The sequence below is a fragment of the Amblyomma maculatum genome, chromosome 11, assembly GCF_055883805.1.
Source record: "Amblyomma maculatum isolate TAMU_Amacu chromosome 11, ASM5588380v1, whole genome shotgun sequence".
Classification (NCBI taxonomy): domain Eukaryota; kingdom Metazoa; phylum Arthropoda; class Arachnida; order Ixodida; family Ixodidae; genus Amblyomma; species Amblyomma maculatum.
This window is the reverse complement of record NC_139354.1, coordinates 116,089,896-116,106,877: the sequence shown is the minus strand read 5'-3', so window position 1 is coordinate 116,106,877 and position 16,982 is coordinate 116,089,896. Positions and strand designations below refer to the sequence as shown.

General features: G+C 45.8%; 1 protein-coding gene across 3 annotated transcripts in view; it reads right to left on the bottom strand.

Annotated features, from left to right (window-relative positions):
- Positions 1-6,522: 6,522 nt before the first annotated feature.
- LOC146174789 (putative methyltransferase-like protein 15 homolog) overlaps positions 6,523-16,982 on the bottom strand; it is a 148,974-nt gene continuing 138,514 nt past the window's right edge. Inside the window, exons 9-10 of one of the 3 annotated variants that reach the window (XR_014701965.1) lie at positions 10,098-10,214; positions 6,526-9,139 (exon numbers count right to left, since the gene is read on the bottom strand). The gene's annotated coding sequence lies outside the window, so the exon portion shown is untranslated. Of the gene's footprint in view, positions 10,215-16,982 lie in introns of all 3 variants that reach the window. The other 2 variants (XM_084583955.1, XM_084583956.1) reach the window with 2 other exon arrangements.

Below are 16,982 nucleotides of genomic sequence, written 5' to 3'. Positions count from 1 at the left end.
CCTTTGCCCTTGTCTTCATTTTGATAGTGCGGCCCTAGGCAGCTGCTGCACCAAGATTTTCATAGGTCAACAGGCCCACCAGAACCAATGCACCCAACCGACCTTCTGCAGGGAGACCCAGCCGCTACCGATTCCAGTGGCTATGGGGAATGTGTTTATAAACCAGTACTACTGGAACTAGTAGGATCCCCGCAAGAAACCAGCAGGAAATTTTTACCTTGGATAAACAATTATCTTCTTTGGCACTTTTCAGCAATTGCTCTGATCCCTAAAAAGATGTTGGCTACATATCTACAGAATATCATTTAATATCTCATCAAGAGATGTGTGGGCATATGTGGGTATTCGGTACATGTCCACTTTCTACTCTCTTCAACGTGGACATTATAATGTATACTATGATATATTATTAACATTTGCGGCAGATATTCACTAGATGTTCACTCAGTATAAGTTCTTTGGCTAAGATTTTTTTTTTCTGTAAACTGATTTTACGAACGTTTACAAGGGAAAGTTATCAGATTGATGGCATGTGACTAGCACTTTGTGTCATCATTTCTACAATTCGTCATTTAGCTTCGAGGTGATGACTTCCTTCAAAAGCCTCTTCTCTCGCGCTTGCCAGTTAACTGCATTGGTCTGCATGGAAACTATCGCCTAATATATTGCGCTCGTGTACTTTCGACTCCAGTGTATAAGCGAGAAATGTAGCTCCACTTTTTGTTAAATTGACTGAAATTCAACCCACATATAGCACTAGCCGAGTATAAATTATTTGACAATGATTGAAATATACTGCTATGAGCAATACTGGCTGATCGGCAAAGTACGTATTTTTCTCCATCCTTTTGAACCTTTTGCACAATCCCAGACTTGTTGGTTTCGACGCTGTAGGCTACCAGCCATTCGTTGACGGCTACCTCGTTTGTCAGGTTCGCGCGATACACTGATCCAAGCCCTTTTGACGCGAGCTCATCTTTTACGAGCTCGAGCGGCTCTGGGAGCTCGTCCATCATCTCTAGTTATCCGCAATTGACACACAAGTTCGCCAAGCACAAAATTACCCTGGTTAGCGCAGCGCGCAACGGATGAGCCAAGTGCACGTGCGTACAACCCAGAAGCACCGGACGAAATGCGTGGAGCTATGCGGATGGGGAGAAGTGCAAACTTCGGGGTGTAGCCGAGCCGAGCGACGATTCCAGAAAATACCAGAACAAGAACAGCCGCGCAAGTGACCACTGGACTGAAATTTACGTAACACGTGACCGGTAACCGACCAACGTTTACAGAACACCAGAGCAAAAAGCCCGCGCAGTGGTCACTGGACCGAAATTAACGTGATCGCGTGACCGAACTTTTAGCCGACGGCAATTCGCGTTATTTTTACGTGAACTTCAGCCGACAGCTGTGCGAAAATACGGGCGCTGCGCGAAAACGACACCGAAACATGAGTACCTTTGACAAACACCAGCGGGAAAAAAACGTAAATGCGAGCCCTGCATGAAACGAAACTGAAACCATGAGTAGTCTCGTCACAAGGCGCTAGGGAGAAACAGCATCACTGCTACTCGCGGAAGTGACGTGTCACGTGCTTGCGCGTCAGAGCGTCGTCTGCTCGAGTGCTCCTACGGGATATGGTTTGTCAATACGCTGCCCGGAGGCCACAGGAGCACAGCTATGCTGTGCGGGATTACCCCCTGCGCTCTGTAAACCGCAGCAACTCATATGGCATGGTTCGGCTAGCGCGACACAGTGCAGTAAATGTTCGAGAGTTTCTACCGCGCCACAGCCGTCACACACGTCACTGGTGGCAAGTCCGTGGCGCATCCATCGTTCCCCAGGCCACACACTTCCAATGCGTGCACGGAGGATCATTGCGCGTTACAGCCGAGTCAGTGAGCGGCCGCCCATACTGTGAATGCGTTCACCTCTTACGACGCGTGGGTCGGGGTGCTGCGTCTGGGGGTGGTCGTCGATTACCACGCACGTCCTCTAAAGCGAGGTGCTGGTCGCTAGGAGGGAGTTCTTGTGCTGCGGTCGCGAGCTCGTCGGCATGTTCGTTACCCTCGATGCCGCAGTACCCGGGGATCCACTGTGCCCGTATAGCGCAGCCGCGCTCAGCCAAGCGCTCGGGGCGAGCGCGAATCTGAATCTGACACAGCAGCGGAGTTCCCCGGCCGGTGATTCAAAGGCGGCTGAGGGCGGCGCGGGAGTCGCATAGCACGGCACACCTGGGTGAAGGCGGAGTCAGTGAAAGCAATAGATCCAGGCATAAGCGTAGGCCCAGCAACTCCGCCGTGATGGAAGAACCCAGGAATGACAGGTGTAGCTGTCTGTGCAGTTGCAGGGCGGGAATGGTAGCCGCCGCTGCAAACGAGCAACTACATCTGGCCACGGAGCCGTCGGTGTAAACAAGGTGGTGGTGTTGGAGTTCTTCGCAGACGACGGCTCCGGTCAGCTGCTGCACTGCACAGAGCGGTGTGGTGCGTTTCCTCGCGATGCCGAAGATCTCTCGATGAACCTCCGTAGCAGCGGGCTAGGGCGAACAGAGGTCGTGGGAGGCGTTGCATTGGAGCTGCTCGTACTCGAGCAGCGCTGCTACCCATGCGCGAGTTGCGATGTTGTCGCAACCGATGCAACAGCGGGCCGCAGTCCGCTGCGTGCTGTAGGCGATCGATGTGTCGGAGCGCCCGCCGCATGGGCCTTATACCAATTCACCCAGCATTCTGGGTCTCTTTCAGTGTCCAATAGGGAATGCGTTTTACAGGGGCCATTCAGAGAGTTAACTTCAAATTTGAAATGGTTAATGGCATGCTGCTACACCACTCACAAGCACAGCGTGCATTCCACTCTCTTCCAAAAGCAATAACATAATAAAACAGTCAAACACAGAGCAGCCACCAGCGGTGCTCACTGTGAGATTACACATAGCGCCTGTGTTCAGCTGGCAATCGGCGGGAGGCAACCAAAAAAAAGGAAAGGACCAATTAAGCGTCCCCGTTAGGCGCGCCGGCTCCTACGCCTGTTAGCCGAAACCCTGATTGGAAAGCGAACAATTCGATGTATTTTGTCATCGGTTCTGTTTTCTACAGCAAAGTAGGCAGTTTGAATAGTAGGTAAATTCTGAATAGAAAACAATATGGTATGACAACCCCGAAGGCGCTGTCCGACGGTCAGCTGCCTAACAGTTTTAATTCGAAAGAAGATAACTAGTGGCGCCATAGTGAGGTCCATTGTTGGTTGGCTCCCGGATACAGTGGTATCTGGTATGCATTTTTCCGCTGGCCTCTTTTCGGTGCTAGACAATAATTAATTGGTCACAGGAAGGGAAAGGCGCAGTATTTGTCACACTTGTAGCTATGGACACCTGAACCGCGCTGTAAGGGAAGGGAGGAGGGTGGGAGTGAAAGTGGATGGAGAGAAAGAGGAGCCGTAGTGGAGGGCTACGGAGTAATTTGGACCACCTGGGGATCTTTAACGTGCGCTGACATTGCACAGCACATGGACGCCTCTTATTTTCGCCTCCATCGAAACGCAGCCGCCGAGGTCGGGTTCGAACCCGGGTACTCCGGCACAGAAGTCGGGCGTCTTACCACTGCACCACCCCGGCGGGGCTCGGAGGCTAGACAACGACTGCTGCGCGGTAAACTTTATAGGTGCCATCGGGTATTGCCTGCACCTAGAGATATTCCCGAGTTGGAGATAGCCTTTTGCCTTAACAATGGTGTTCATTGAAGAAATTGGCACTTAATGCAATTTTGTTGTTAAAGGCGGAAAAGCATGTGAAATAAAAGACGAGAAAAAAAGGTATACTAGCATCATTCTTTCAATTGTGACATAAAAAAAAGCACCATATTACACAGTTTTTTTTTTAATGTACTAAAATTTTCCATTGTTTGTAAAAGAAAAACTGTAAAATCACAGAAACTAGAAAACCGCAAAACAAAAAATTTCTGGCAGGACAGCTGCCAGAAAATTTCAGTATTTTTCAACAAAAATTTTTCACAGTGTAGGCCCGTTGCCTTCCCCATGCACTCTCCGACGTCCCAGGGCGGCTTCTCCAAAAGGCCCAGAACAGGAGCGTGCGAACAATGCGCAGGGAGCGCGACATACAGACCCCGTCACCGAGCGCGCGGCTCCTTCCAAGGTCTTTCCTGCCGGCTGTTTTACTCCACTGCTCGGCGGCCTTCTGCAAGCAGCATTAGCCCGTTTTGCGAGGGGTGGGGAAGACTCGAGGAACCGTTTAGAAACCAAATTCCGAGGGACTTTAGCAACTAAAGTAGTGAAAGATGAAAGCCTGAGTGCTGCATTCTGCTACACAACTGTTGCACATGTTGCAATGACTGCTGCTACGAGTAAAGTGAGGGACTACTGTTTCACATTCTGCTAGTGCATTGAGCTGTCAAGTGGTTATGAGTTTCGAGAATGTCCCAAGAATTGTCTACACAACTTCTAGAAACGTCTAATTTTAGATCATTAACTACACTGTTTGTTAATTGGTCAAAATTATTGTTTGATCATTATTCATTGATAATTAATAACTAGTAATTAATTAGTCATTAAATACCCAATTAGGTATTAATTGCATTAGCAGTCATTAATCAATTAATCATTAGTCATTGATGATTGATCATTAGTCATTCTTTAGTAATTGGTCATTGATTGGCATATAGCCATATAAGGATCGCATTCAATCATATTGTGGTGGTGCCCTGTGATTGGTCAAGACCTCTATGACGTCATCCCCACCTCAACCAATCAGAGCCGCCACAAAAGCGTGACACTTTTGCTGACAACGATGAGCCATTAAAGGTCCACGGAAACGGCCCCCAAGAAAACACTGATAAACGTGTTCAGTGTGTAGAACACACCCTTTTGAGCATTAACGCAAAGTATAACTCCTTGGAACAAAGCCAGCGATTTATTATTAATTTTTAAAAACAGCGTTTTTTGAAATTCGCGGGCAGAGGGAATGTCTCTTGGCGGTGTCGCATGGAACTATTTCCTAATCCCGTGACGTCACGGGTCGGTTGACTGGCAAGGCTTGCTAGAAGCTGCCATTCGCTGCGGTCACTTCAACCATGATGTCACGAACACACTTCCGGTAGCTGCGAAAGTCGTCTGCTCGTGCGCTGCTCGAACTCTGTGCGGGCTGTTACAGCTCGCCGCCCTTATTGGTTAGGTGGCCTAGGTGGCCATTGCCCATTAAGTGCAACAACCGAAGTGACGCAGGGATCGGCAGAACGAAGCTGCATTTACAAATATCTTATTTATATAACGTGGTTTCAGGAGTATCGGAGTGTCGTCCGACGAGGCGTCAACAGCACGGTCAAGCACCGCACGATGGCAGCACCTCCTTGACCACCGTAAACATCGCCGCTGTGGCCCCTCCTCCCGCATACCGTTCGCGAACCACACGGCGGATTGTTAGCACCGATGTCCAAAATAAAGCGTGCTAAAATTTGTTGGCGTCTGGAATATTGAGCCGAATATCAAGTATGAAGCCCTCGTGAGGATCGCTGACCAGCAGCAAATTGCTGGTAAGAGCGATAGCCGTGATACAAGCTAGTTTCTGCTCAAGCCAGCTGCCGCTGGTGTATTTCGGCTGATCCGATCTGCTCGTACTAGCTCTGCGATTAATGCGTCGGCAGAGTTAATCCTATAATTATTTTACTATGGCAGGATAGGAATCACTATAAGGCAGTTTCATAAGTAGACGATTTACCACAGCGTTGATCATGTTCCAAAGCGTCGACCGCCGCGGCTTCGAAGCGAAATAGGCCTAGCGACGACTAGGGACGGTCACGCACGGCGCCGGCGTTCGCCGCGCTCGCACGTTCCACCCCTGCGGTAATTGTGTAACGTACCTCAGCCTGCTCGCGGCATCCCGTGCTGCAAGCGTTGCAAACTCGTGTACTTTCATAGCTAAGGCCGCATATTTTTTGGCGTTCTGCTCAGCAACAAGCCGCTCAAACGATACTGTAGGCACGACAAGGCTTCAGTACGCAGTCGCTGTGCTGTCGGCCGTAATCGAAGACGTCGGGCGGCACCATAATCCATACATCGATCTTTAAACGTGATACAGTGGGCAAATGAATAACTTTGTGAAGCAGACCTGCTCGTACGTTTCGCGCACTCGGGCACCGACGAGTAGCTTCCGTCAACAGACGCCGTCATAACCTCGGTTAACGACGCAAACCGAGGTCGTCAAGCTCGGTTTGCGGTAACCGCGGTTAGTGGTGCAACCATGGTTAGGTCCGCCGTGTAACATAGGATAACCACGGGTTCGTGGTTACACTAACCGTCGCTGCGCGAACTGGCGAACTCCTCAGGCGTGTGCAAGCGAGGACGGGTTTGGCGGAGTACGCCAGCGAGCGAGCGCGCGGCAACCGGAAGTTCGTCGAAGTGACGTATGTCTGGGCGGAGCTTTGAACTTGCTTGTATTCTTTGGTTTTTATGGCTCCCTTCGGCGTACGAGTTGAGAGGGAAAATTGGAAGGGTCATTTTTAATCGCCGATATCTCTGGTGTTGCAGAAGCTAGATCGAAAATTTTTGCGGGAGAATGATGGGTGGTTCAATAACTATCAGTGTTATGGCGTTGTTTACCCTTCTTGGTGACCCCTTTCTGGGGACCTTTAAAGACTTTCGCCTTAAAAAAGAAGAGATCTTAAGACACCGACGAAAACAATCTCTGGCTACCAATGTACATGGCCCACAGCCCGACGGCCTGGAAACCTAACTGTGGGGCATATTTTTTGTTTGAGTTGATTCCTGGGGAAAGGAAGGTGTAGGAAGCTTGACTACCGAAGTACCTCCAAGCTTCCTTAGCCGTCCACTATAGCGTCTATCACAGCCTGAATCGCTTTGGGACGTTCAATCCTGAGCCAAACCAAACCAGCTTCTGTGACAAGACAACATCTTTTATTTCTTTACATTGACTATAACATAACTGCAGCACACTTGAGAAAAATGATGCTCAGGCTTATAGGCCACATGAATGTCAATAAACATCAGTGGACTTGTTTATTTATTAATCATACCTACAGTGCCGCAAAGGCATACTGTACGGGCAAACATGCATCAAAACAAACTATCACAAGTGACATAGTCAAGTGATGATGAGGCATTCATACAATTGGTAAGATATGCTATGTGAAGCTGGAGTATCCATTGTCGTCCACGGTGCCGACAGCATAAAAGCCAGAACCTAGGTATACAGCCGAAAAGTGAACACATCGGAGCGGTGATGCTATGTCCCTGTTGTTCTGCATCACTGTTCGATTGGTTTCTATTGCTGACATCATTTTGCATTACTTCTAGAGTTCTCTTATCGTTTTATGTTACTTTATACTGGCTATATTGATTTTGTACTGGAATTGCAGTAATACAACTTTACATTTAATATTATCCATCTATTGATCATGTTCTGTGTTAACTGCTGTACGTACATATTTCCTGCAGTATTTACTCCAAGCTGCATGAGGGGGGAATGACCTTTTCTAGTGGAAATTCACATCAGAAGTGTCAGGGAGCAGAAAAAAGCACAATAATTAACACATAATAACATGCCAGTTTTTTCATTTCTTGTTTGTATTGTTCATGTTACAAATTACCTGTCTTTCCTTTTGTCAGGCCTTCTTACTATTGGCAATGTATGCATTGCATACTGTATTTACTTCAGTATACATCAGTTGTAGTTTAAGCTTTGTATTTGACTCTGGCTCTCTTTACTGTGTTATTAATCAATTCATTATTTAATTCCCTCTTCATGCACAAAATTGTGTTTACAACCTTCATATGTCGATATGATAGACTCAAATAGAACAGGCTGTGTTCAAAGAGTATTCAAAATTTTGGATATTTCCATTGCCTGAAAGGAGAAAACAGTCAATGCATTTAAAAAAGCACCAGCTTCAGTTTTACTCTGGCCAGTTATTTTAGCAACCTTTTGGTACAGGTGGGACACAAGAGAGCATACACACGATTTCATATCAGTATGTATACAACAGCATTCTCCATTCGGTGCAAATGGTGCAGCTATTCCACCATCGGGGTTAGGTTAAAACACTACACTCCATTGACAAATGTCACTTCACTCAATCGTTTCACATCTAAGAATGGATTACCAGCAAGTCAAAGAGCAGAAGCTCGTTGCTTATCTAGTAGCATCTCTGACAGCACACACGGAGTTCATATTGCGATGAACGTAAGCAAGCTTATCTTGAAGCACACGAGCGGCTTTCATCAGAGCAAGCAAAGTGACACTTTATACCATGTGCTGGATTTCACTGTCTGCGCTCACTCTTTGAAATGATGCCACATTGAAAAGAAAGCAAGCGAGCCCACTGCATACCAGTTTCACACTACTGTTTGTTTCGCAACTCTTCGCTACAGCGCCCTAAAGAACACTGGTCATGAATCTATATATGTACAAGGAACATTGATAGCTCGACTGAAGTGGTAGCCATACATACAAGAGCCATGGTTTGGGACAGTTGGCCTGCTTACATGGCTAGAAGCAGTGCAAGAAAAGTCTGAATACAAAGCAGACGATGAACTACAAATTTATTGGGAGCAATAAGCAGCTCTTAAATACCAGCCAATCAATACACCTGACTTCAAGAAAAAGCGTAAAAGCAATCGAGGCAAAGAAATCCTCAAATCAAAGAGACACCCATCGATAGACCTAGAAACGTTTGTCGCGTGCACAGCAACACTTCGAAATGCAGAAGAGCCGAGATAACCATTATAAATACAAGAGTTAATGAACAATGAGGAAAGAGCTAGATCAGTGTCAATAATATATTATGTAAATTACATAGTCAAAAGTAAAAGTCAACAGGAGCAGAACTCATGAAAGTCGAAGGTTAAAGAAATAAATACATTTACAAGAATACATCGAAGATTTTGGTTCTTTGGGCCACGCAGTGTTTAGAATTCTCACCTTGTACGTGGGAAACATTTCACTGTTCTGGTTTCAGGATTTCTTTGCTTTGACTGGTTTTATTTTTTCCTCTGTGCATGCATCACTTGTTAGCAGTCAGCTGTTCAGTTTTTGTTCTGTGGGTTCCCCTAGCCTTGCGACACATAATTGGTACAAGGGTACGGCTTCCTGAACTGAACTCCAAGCAGACGACCGCTGAAAGTGAAGCCATAGGGAATTAATCCAGCTTTCAGCATCACTCAATTATTTTGCAAAGCCTGCTCATCTGTAACAATTCAACATTAAACATGAAACGTGTTCACATTTTTCTGTCTTTCATGACGCTCAGGAACAACCAGAACTGCCATCTTGACATCACTAGAAATGCCTTGAATCCAGGTTGCAGTTTTGCTCGCACAGCAGAGTTTGCAGACACAGGCCTAAAATGTTCAGTATGTCATTAATTCTTCCTTTTACGTCCACTAATATAAGTGTTTAGTGAAATATAAGAGCTCACTTTCAATGAAAATCGTGATTCAACTGTGCAGTCATGAAAATTTATTTTGATCAAATTAATCAGACACAGTACTTTCTACAACAGCTATCTTGTCGTGACTGCAATTCCTAATATAGTTCATGAAAACTGCCAATACTCCTTGCAGCAAAGCATGGTCACTGAGCAAACTCCGTTGAATGTGCCAATTCTGAATAGTGATCGATCACACAGTTTTCTCACAAGCTAAACAGTCTCATAAGCGCAAAAAAGATCAGAGTTCGTACAACCCTCCATTGCAGGCAAAAAACCTTATAGAATATGATCTTAATGTCTTGAGGTGTCAGTGGCATATCCTTTAGCAGACTCTTTAAAAGAGATAGGGATTATGCTGCTCAGGATCATTCATTCAGTACGCTAGTGTGACAGGTTTATGTGACTGCATCATACCATAGATAGAAGCCATACATTACATGACAGCAACACTTATACTGCAACGTTTATACTGCTAGCTAACAACTACTTAGGTCAGTTGCTTAGCAAAAATGCATAATTTTTATAAGGTACTGTATTCATATCAACTCATAAGGACACATATCTCCCCAGTTTATGGTCACTACATTACCTTGGAGAGAACCCTTGAACTCATTGATAAGATTTTTCACATCAAAAGTGGCTGACCTTCTGCAGATGCTGAATTGATGCCACACAGGTGAAACCCTCTCAACCTTGAGTCGACGCCAACTTGCCCAGAGGGTTTCGCTTACAATGGGGGAAGTGTTAAGGACTTGAGAAGGCCTGAGGGCACAGAAGAGGATGAAAAGAAAAGGAAAAATTCCGAGAGCACTGTAGAATCTACACTGCAGAAATGCAGTGTAGATTCGCTTGTGCCTGCTCTCATCATTAGCAACTAAATTCACCATTATTATCAATTAAATGCACCATCATATTCACTACTGTCATGATTATCACTAATTGCAACATCACTGTCCTCGCTACTATCAACCTCATGCTAGAGAAGAATTATGATGTGCCTCACGATACCAGGCGAGGCGCAGTTGGTTAAAGCGCTCAGCTGGGGATCCCAGGGAGGTTCGATTCCCAGTGGAGACTAGATTTTATTTTTTGAAGATTGCTAGGTGGAGTGGACCCTTTCTGTCGTTTTTGTGCACGCCACTTATGAGCTGTTAAATGCTCTTTAAGTGTCCATTAACACTATCTTGAGAGCTGCTGTGCTGCTTCCTGCTGGCCAAGTGCGCCTGACCTGTTGAACAGACTAGAACACTTTGGTCGAGATATCACAAACATATTAATTCCCTGAATGAAAATGATAAATGATGCCTCAAAAGGATTAAAGATAGCTCCTTACAGTCCTTTGAGCACATGTAAAACCAGGCAGTATTGCACCACTCGGAGCCTTTATAACCAATAAAGCATTGCCTCAGTGACTTTAAAATGTCTAGGTTGAGTTCTACAAGTGCATGATCTTCTAATGACTAGCACTTGTTGGACAGTAAAGAGCAATGGGTGAAAACTATAATGCAAAAAAATGAAGGCCGTGCCTTCTAATGAATAAATCTGTAGACCGAGGTCTCGTGCGATCACAGGGCAAGAAACCTTTAGGAGTGCAAACTACGCTGTTTGTGGGGACCAGAAAAGGTCACAAACCCACAGCTCCACTATTATGCTGGCGGCGCCTGTCGGCGTGGAAAAAAATTACCGCCGTTTTGGTTGTTAAGGCAACCAGTCCAGGTTTCTTTTTTGTCGCTGCGGCTTCTATGACCCACCGCATGCCGCCGCCACTGCATACGGCCGCGTCATGCTCTGTTGGCGCTACATTGTGACCTTATGTAGTCGCCCGCACTCGCTCGCACTGACGGGAGTTTCGCCTACTAAATGGGTTCTTGCTACGTGCGTCCAATTGAGTGATATGTAGTCAGTAAAAGCAGTGGTTTATTTCGGACCAATAGAACTATCATGAAGGCACAACATGAAATGGATCGGCAGAACAGAGCATGTTATTCTCGGGAGCACAATCCTATGGTTACAGCCAAATGGGCATGGTTGAAGAACACAATGCAGCGTGAATGGGACAATGCGGCATAAGAAACCCAGACAACATCAAACATCATGAGGACATCCTCAAATTGTCCAAACATCCTCAAAGCTTCTAAAACATTTCCATCATGGCCACGGTTGGGTGGTCCTCGAAACGTATTTAGAATAATAGTCCTCTCTGTTTAGTTATTGTTTCTCTGTTTATTTCATAAAATGGAATACAGTCCTCATGGAAACATGTTGCCTTTGTCACAGCCATGCCGTACATCTCATCGCCTTCACAATCACAATAGCTTCACACGCATTTTCGGTTGCACTAAAGCATTTAACTTGTCTGCCTTCCCACGTGCCATAAGCCTCTGGAATAACCTTCCTGATGACATTACTATGATCAGTGATACTGCAGCGTTCAGAGAAATAACTGATTTAATTGCTTATTATTTGGTCTATGCAATTTTAGAAACAATATTTTGACACTATAAAATTCACATTATTACCCTCTTGTTAGCTTCAACTGATAACCCCTTCGGGCGCCGTGTCCCCGTCCGGGGACGTGAACTTCGCGCGCCCTGCTGTGTAAAAGTTGAAGTAAGAACGCCGTTTTGAATTGGCCAGAACACGCCCCCTGAGCCGCCTTAACGGACAAGTGGCGCCATCTTACGCGAAGTCAGCAAAATGCTGCCGGAAATGTGCGGGAAACATGGATGCCACTACCTTCTACGGAGCTAAGAGTAAGTGCTCCTCGTTTTCTTTCATTTTTCACTATTGCGAATTTAGGCTGACCAAAACGTTTGCATTTTTTTATCAAAATAAGGTCGCGTGAATGTGAAACAACCGCTGTCATCCTTGTTAGAAACGTATCAAGCCTTGCATGCACTTCCGAATGTTTGCGTCCCCATTCGGGGACATGGCGCCTCAAGTCCGCCGTTTCCAAATGCTCCCTTACGGAGTGTGCGGCCTCGCTCTCACACTAACATGAAGAATATCTCATCTTTTCAGGCATTTCCAAGCACGGCGTAGAAAGAAGGAGGTTGGATAATGACACTGCGCAAAATATATTTCGAAGAATTCAAAACGGCGACATTTCAGACGCAGATCTCTCCAATGACGAACACACCGAGGAAGATACGCAAAATACGGTAATGATGCCAGTTTTCTGTTTTTGAGGTTTGGAAATAATGTGGTGTTTTGTTTCAGATTTCTGCCACAAACAGCACTGCACTGAGTGCAGGATAATCGCCAGGCTCGCGTTCAACAGAGCACCTCCAAAAAAGCGCGGTCGGCTGAGCAGCGAGTACTCTGCGGGCTAGCCGTCTTTGCTACCAACTGCAACCATTAGGTATGATGGCTACAATCACTGGCCGGAGTATGTCAGCACACCGAACTCTCAGCGCTGCCGCCGAGAGGGATGCACAGCAAAGTGCTGGATTCGCTATCAAAAATGCCAAATTTTTTTGTGCGTGTTGGCTCAGAACAATTGCTTTTATCTTTTTCACACCAAGTAGACACTAGAGTTGCTTATAAATAAAGCAGCCAATAATTAATCATATTTTGTGCCAGCTGTCACAAGAACACTATCGCAAGCTCTGTTAGTAGTGTGCAGTTTTTTCTGTATTGAGGCGCTGTATTTTGTGCTGTCCCCGCATGGGGACAGCACAAAACATTGAAGGAATAAATGTTTTGCTTCAGTTTCTTCAAGACTCATGATTTGAAGCGTGGAGAACACAAAATGGTGCTCATATATTTTTTTTATTGCAAAACATATTTTGGCACCTGAAGGGGATAATTGTGTTTTGTCCTATGTAGCCTTATTTTACACTTTATAACTGTTTCTTTCCGTTTAGTGTCTTGTGTTCAATACTTTCGGGTAACCATTGTGTAACGTTTTATTTTATTTGTTGTATTTGCTTACATTTTGTTACTCCATTTGTATGCCCCACTCACACAATACTCCTAACAAGGAGCCTGTGAGTTATTTGAATAAATACAAATAAAAAAATATCACTTCGAGGATGTGAGCAGTTCACACATGCAAATTCACAAATCCATATATTCTCTTTATATGCAATGTTGACATATAACAGGCTAACTTCTATAATAACACGAAGACTTCTTTGGAAGATTTCCTACCTTAACATGTTCTTGATGAAGCTTGCCTGTCTGGGAGCAGTTTTTTTCTCCGACAGCCTCATTTTGCATGGGGTGAAATTTCACTAACCTCTAGGGCCTGTGGTGATGTGGAGGTTGATAAAAAATTACAGTAAATATTTGTAATTCTCGCAATAGCATCATGAAACTCCCGCAACCATCATCATGTGTGGACGATTTGTACACAAGCTGATACAAGCCAAGACAAGACCAAGTCTGTACCTGCAAAGCAGCATGTGAGTAGAGTCCCTAGAAGTATTTGCTAGTCTGCCGTCCGAAGGGGGTTCCCTATGGAACCGGTTGGCCGCTTCCCGGATGAAAGCGCAGGGGGCGCTGTACGCATTCGGAGCGTGGTCGCGTTGTGTACGTGGTGCTGTGGCGGTTGTGCCGTACTGCGAATCTGCGCCGCGCTGATCCGCTGGTGCCGTGACAAGGCTCGTGCACCACGTGCACTTTTTTCGCTCGCGAGCCGAAATGCGCGCAAATTAGCTAGCATGTGTGCAAGTGTGCCTTTTTTATGGATATGTGATCGCGTCATGTTCAGAAAACGGGGTAAGCGTGATAGCACGTGTTTCTTGCCCGGTTGCAAGACCGGGTAGCGCTCATGTAAGGTGAAATGTTCTCTCTTCAGGACACCGAAAGACGCAGGGAAGAGGCAAGAGTGGGAGCGCAACATCAAGCGCGGCGGCAAAGGCAACATTGTTTATTGTCTCAGCTAGGGCATAAAGGAATATGCAAAACGAAAATTAAAAGGCGTAATAAATGAAAGAAAATAGGCTGGCTGTGTTCTAATAAAATTCAAGAGAGAACGATGATAAGGCCCTTGCGTGCAAGCAATGTACGAATAGGGGTTGCTCGGCGAAAGGCCCACTGCCGTCAGGTGCCGATATTGTTGGCTTCAGTGGCGGGCGAACCCACAAGTGGTGAATATCTTCCTCATTATTTTGTGAGTTGCAGACAGGAAATCCTGGACGTTGATACAAATATCGGTATATATAAATATCGGATGATCCGGATCGGGGTTGCCCTTGTTGTAACACGAATAAGCTAGTGTCGACGTTTGTGAGCGACACTTCAAACCCTGCTTTATTGAGCGAAGTTTTAAGACAGGTAAAGGTAACTGAGATTCCACGGGATATTACGCAACTCACGAAGGATGCCATCTCAACGCTGTTTCCTGACACTCCAAAATACTTGTTGAAACTCCTGCCTCTCAAGAGAAAGGAGCGCAACTTGTGCGAGCAAAAACAGTCAGCAGGGAGACCTGCAGAGAAAGAAAAAAAGTGCACTGATCCTGAAGCATCAGTGGAGCTAGTTGAAGAATACAGCGGTGGTGGATCGTGTGACGTGAGCCTGCTCCATGAATGCAGAAAGCTGCATGCCACCGCCACTGGGGACAAATGTCGATCTTTCTGATGTTGAACAATGAACATTCGCATAGTGCCACTCAAGCGAGGACGAATCTCCGGAGGCAATTGCCATCGGCGAGTTCTGTTCCATCGCAGTGGTGAAGCTGCCATGAATGCTGCTGTGTGCATTCGAGGAAACAAAGTCAAGGAGATAACTGTAAAGTCGACAGAAGAGGTAATTAATCTTATTCAGGACATTGCGAAACTCAGCTTGTGTCCTGGCAGCGGATTGAAGCCTATTACCAAGACCTTTCCCACCTACAATGGGCGTTGCTTAATTTGCGACTGTACCATTATTTCTGATGCAACATGTATATAGCCTGCAAATACTTGCGAAAGTTAACTCAGAACACCCTGTCAAGAAGAAGAAAAAATTAAGAAACAGACTTCTATGTCTCGAGCAGTTTGTCGTACGAAGGACAAGCTGGCAAAGCTGGTAAAAGCTCTCGGTGAAATGAAAAATGAAAATGAACACCTTCAAGGACAGAGTTTGAAAGAAGTGTTAGTGCCCTTCCTCTCAACTAACAGCTGGTTGTTAAAATATGTTTTAGAGGTTGCAAAACGGAAGTCAACAAAAGTGATGGCATATTCTAATGAGTGGCTACTAGGCTTCCTAAGTACCAAAGAATGCCTATCAGCAGTTTGCCTGAAGCGCGATGCAATTTGAAGGGCTCGGGTTCCCATCTTGCGTGCTTTAATTGTGCATGCATCCGAAAGTTTCTAGTTCCATATACGTGTTATAACTTAGCTAAACGTCCGAAGAAGTTAAGATGAAACTATAGCGTGAATGAAAACGCCGGCGACAGAGCTCTGTTGCTCGCATACATGAGCCTAGAATGTGCGTCTAGTATAGTTCTCCATGCAATCGCAATTGTTTGCACAAAATCCTCAGAAGTCTTCATTACAATACGGCACGGCGGTAGCTTCAGCAGGATAATAGGGTATAAAAAGCAGCTTCGTTTCTACATCGGCTCAGGGGCATGCGCGCAAAACTTCGCTCACGAAAAAAAAAAAAGTCGTATCCGTGGTTGCGAATTCAATATTACGACTAAACTGAAATCAAAAACTAAAGAGCGGCATCGCATGTACAAGACACCTGACAATGAGCATGCAGCGAATGCATTTCGAAGCGCACGGGCGCGCGCGTCGTCTGCTCCGTCAGCAGTGGCGCACTCCGGTTCACCGCAGCGCCACCACGGCGATCATTCAGCGGCAGCCCCCGCCGCGGCCGGCGGACGGCAGACTAGCAATATTTCTAGGGACCCTAATGTGAGCGACTCAAGTGGGAAACTCGCTCCGAGTCAGTAGAACGCATGCTAATAGTTGCAAGCCTGCCATGGATGCATCGAAGCAAAGTGAAAGTGACGATATGTAGCTCTTAATTGACGATGTCAGCTGAGAGTCATGCACAGCAATTTCTTCGCTTAGAAAACGCCGCCTTGCCGCTAGCCTGCTGCCTATGCTGACACTGGTCCTCCTTGGACGCCATTGCCACCTTCGACAGTGCAGTGCAATCAAGTTGGGCATGATTTGTGTACAGCAAAAGGTTTTATGTCTGACACTGTATGTGCCTAGCTGTGAGTTGGGTAGGGAAGGCAACGAGCCTTAGATATATAGTACCTCATGTTTTTGTAGCTGAAAGCCCAGATAGCAATCTTCAGGACTCACGTCAGACTGACTGCAGGATTGATGACTATGAAGCAAGTCTTGAAAACAATGATATGAACAGCAAAATTGAAGTTTGTGCCCAGAATAGGAAGAACAGAAAAAAGAACTGGACACAACATGAGTGCTACTATCAATTAACATTTTATTGCACGTGCAGAATTGTGCGCAAATTTCAATTTTTCAACTACGCTGAACAAGAACCAGCTAGCCCAACTTCAAGCCTTGATGACATAGACATTAGAACTTTTCAGTGCAAGCTTCTAGCCCGAGCTAATGCCCGTGT